Here is a 4,462-nt window from a genome sequence, read left to right as displayed (position 1 = left end):
CCCCACCTGGGGATCCATCCCATCATCAGCCACCAAACCCATACACTATTGCACATGCTAGCAAGGTTTTGCTAAGGGACCCTGATATAGCGGTCTCTGGCTATGACAGTGCCTGGCAAACACAAAAGTGGATGTTCACAATCAGCTATTAGATGGAACACAGGGCCCCCAGTGGAGGAGCTAGAGAAAGAACGCATGGAACTGAAGGGGTCTACAACAACAATATGAACGAAACAGTACCCTCAGAGCTCATATCCCTAGCTGCATATCTAGCAGAAGTTGGCCTATTTGATGATCATTGGGAAGAGAGGCCACTAGGTCTTGCAAACTTTATATGCCACAGTACAGGGGAACAAGAGGGCAAAAAAGTGGGAGTGGGTGAGTATGGGAGCAGGGCTGGAGGGCGGGTATAGGGAATTTTCGGGATAGGATTTGAAATGTAAATAAAGAAAATATCTAATAAAGAAAAAAGATTATATTTCTCTTGAACAGAAAAGGATGAAGTTTTTAAAGAATTATGTTAATAAAGGGTAGCATATTCAACAGAATACTAAAAAAAAAGAATTGAGTTTTGTAAATTCAGGCTATAATTCCATCATGCATTGTGTTAAGAGATAGTTTCAAACATTAACGCTGGAGGAAACATATTACTATGAATATAGACATTAATGTTTAAAATATATTAGGTTCAGAGGGAAATTTATAGTAGAAAACAATATCCTGTAGAACTCATCTGTGAGGTCAGGTTTTCTACTTTGAATTTCCTGTAGATGTTATAGGTAACACTATATTTGATGGCATTGTTTTCAAATACCTGTAAAAATATTTACTTCTAATAGTTGAAATCAGAAAGACATAAAAGTTATAAATGTCTTAACTTAAAAGGCCCTTGCTACATGCACATAAAATAATTCTGGAATTTATTCATTTTTTTAATTTCTTTTTTTTTCTATATAAAATTTAATTTCTGGTCACATCTTCTTCTATTGGGGATCGACAAATCTTCTCCAGTTAGGGGAAAGGGATCTGTTTCCAAAGGCAGGCATCAGAGTCAGAGATAGACCCTGCTCCTGCTGTTAGAGGTCCAACGTGAGGACCAAGCTGTGCACCTACTACATATGTTAACCATTGACATTTCTTTTTTGTTTAATTTAAGTAAGTTAAAAATTTTATTTTTCTTAATTGAATACTTTAACACATTATATTCAAAGGCTTACAACCATGTATCACTGGGTTGCTCTATATGACCTACCTTCTAAATTCTTTTTTTTTTCAAAAACAAATTTTTATTAGATATTTTCTTCATTTACGTTTCAAATGCTATCCTGAAAGTCCCCTATACCTCCCCCCTGACCTGCTTCCCAACCCACCCACTCCTGCTTCCTGGCCCTGGCATTCCCCTGTACTGGGGCATATAATCTTTGCAAGATCAAGGGCCTCTCTACCCACTGATAGCCTACTAGGCCATCCTCTGCTACATATGCAACTAAAGACACAAGCTCTGTGGGGTACTCTTTACTTCATATTGTTGTTCCTCCAATAGGTTTGCAGACCCCTTTAGGTCCTTGGGTACTTTCTCTAGCTCTTTCATTGTTTCATCCAATAAATGACTGTGAGCATCCACTTCTGATTTTCCAGGCACTGGCATAGCTTCACAACAGACAACTATATCAGGGTTCTGTCAGCAAAATCTTGCTGGCATATGCAATAGTGTCTGGGTTTGGTGGTTGTTTATGAAATGGATTCCTGGGTGGGGCAGTCTCTGGATGGTCCTTCCTTCCATATCGGCTCTGAACTTTGTCCCTGTAACTCTGTCCATGGGTATTTTATTCCCCATTCTAATAAGGAACCATCGAGATTTCTAACTAGCATTTTATTAAATAATTTAAACTGAATAGTATCTGCATTTATGCATCAATAGGAGTTGGTTAATCAACTAACATACTTGGTGCTCTCTAAGGATGCTGGTAACATGCTATAATTCAGTTGTGGAATTAGCAAAGAATTTTCAGTCTCACCTTTATTCTAGAAGTCAAGGTCAGTTGTCTGGCACAGGATAAACTTGGGAGAAAGTCTGGAGTGGGGAACATGGCAAGTTTAGACCAATTTAGGATAAGACCAGTCACACGGCTGTCATTTGGCACACAGTCTTGTGTGGAATAGAGAGAGGGGAAGTCCCCAGTGCCTGAGTGCATAGCCTTCTATAGGTCACCTTAGACTGATCCCTCTTCCTCTATGCAAACCACCACTAGGCAGATCTTTTTTACTTTTAATCTTTGAGGTTGTAACATAACTATATCATTTCCTGCAGTGTCCTCTCTACAAACCTTCCCATATATCTTTCCTTGCTCTCTTATATGTCTTGGTACATGTTCCTAGACAAATCCTAATGCTTTCAAGTGAGGCATATAGGATGTACTTGACAACCGACCCAGAGCTCCAGTTAGGACCTGAACTGATAACTCACAGGACATACACATGGCCAATGAAGTTCTAAATCATCTGGATTCTCCACAGTGAATGTTTTTCTTGCATTCTGAGGGCATTAAAAGAAAGATTCTCCCAGGCGAATTATTTAATATTCAAGTATTTTTTGTATTTTCAAATTGGTATCAAACTTATTTTCATTAATCATATTCTCACTCTGAGTCAGAGGAAAAGTTTTGATCAAATGAGGCCATCATTTATGTGCAATTCCCAGTAGAAATGATTGGTTTCTGGAACATATACCACTCATTCCTACAAATCTGTAGTAATAGTACGTGTACCTGTAGAAGTCCTGAAAAGTACTATGCATATTGCATGGAATCACAGGCTATTAAAGCTGTCAATTTACTGTCAGGAGACATTAATTTTTAGTCTCTTTTTGTTTATAATAATTATTTACAAATATTTAATAATATAACCTGTACATACACTTGCATAATAAAAGAATNCCTGCCATAAATGCCCTGAAAATAAATCATGCATCCAGAGCTCTTGATCTAATTCAGCATTGTCCAGATTCTCTACTGTACATAACAGCAAAAATAAACTAAAACTCAGTTATAAACTTACCAAAAATTTGTCCTTTATCAGGCGTCCTAGTGAAATATTTCATAAGGGAAACTCTGATACCTTTCAGACAGACATTGCAAGAGCTCATAAGCACCAGATTTGTAACCAACATGACAGCACAGAGGGCACTGACAGTGAGGAATGAGCTAAGTTAGAAGTGGAATGCGGTGCTTGCAGGACACCAGCATTCATTTCTATCTGACTCCCTTCCTGAGGAGTTACTCTGTGTCCTATGTAGCTTTTCTTTTCATCCAGTTTCCGTACTATGTCTGAATGTCTCTTATGATTACTTACCAAGACTCATATATTGAATCTTCTCTGCTCTCAGATTGCAGTCTGTTCCACTTACTGCACCATTTCTCTTCCTGGGATGCTGATATTAGTGCCCTTGCCACAAAATTCAAAGAGTCATTTGGAGGGAGGCACCGGGGCCTGAGATATGGATCTGTGATTCTGTGACCTCATCTCCCTTTAGACTTGCAATTATTCTTTCACTTGTAGTAGCAATGGATATTCTATATAGACTTGACCAGGCAATAAATAAACTCTGAACTTTTCTCCCCTGTTAATAGTTCAATGATGAACTACAATTCTTTCTATCAGCTCTTAAGGGAGTATTTTAAAGTTAAAAGAGGTTGTTATCAAATAACCCTGAGATTCCACCTCACATCAGTCAGAATTTCTAAGTTCAAAAACTCATGTGACAGCAGATGCTGGCGAAGATGTGGAGAAAGAGGAACACTCCTCCATTGCTTGTAGGACAGCAAGCTGGTACAACCACTCTGGAAATCAGTTTAGCTGTTCCTCAGAAAATTGGACATAGTACTACTGGAAGATCCAGCAATACCACTCCTGGGCATATACCCAGAAGATACTGCACCATGTATTAAGGACACATGTTCCACTATGTTGATAGCACCCTTATTTATAATAGCTAGAATCTGGAAATAACCCAGATGCCCCTCAACAAATAATGGATACAGAAAATGTGGTACATTTGCACAATGGGGTAATATGCAGCTATTAAAAACAATGAATTTATGAAATTCTTAGACAAATGGATGGATCTGGAGGATATCATCTTGAGTGGGGTAACCCAGTCACAAAAGAACACACATGAAATTCACTCACTGATAAGTAGATATTAGCCTAGAAGCTCAGAATTTTCTTTAGAAGGGGGAGCAAAATACCCATGGAAGGAGTTGCAGAGACAAAGTTTAGAGCAGAGCCGGAAGCAATGACCATCCAGAGACTGCCCCACTTGGGGATCCATCCCATATACAACCACCAAACCCAGATAGTAGGCAGATGCCAACAGAAGCCTGCTGACAGGAACCTGATATACATATCTCCTGGGAGGCCTTTCTAGTGCCTGGCAAATACAGAAGTGGATACTCACAGTCAT

Source organism: Mus pahari, chromosome 21, assembly GCF_900095145.1.
Source record: "Mus pahari chromosome 21, PAHARI_EIJ_v1.1, whole genome shotgun sequence".
In the NCBI taxonomy this organism is placed as follows: Eukaryota; Metazoa; Chordata; class Mammalia; order Rodentia; family Muridae; genus Mus; species Mus pahari.
The sequence above is the reverse complement of the archived record's forward strand: the minus strand, read 5'-3'. Positions refer to the sequence as shown.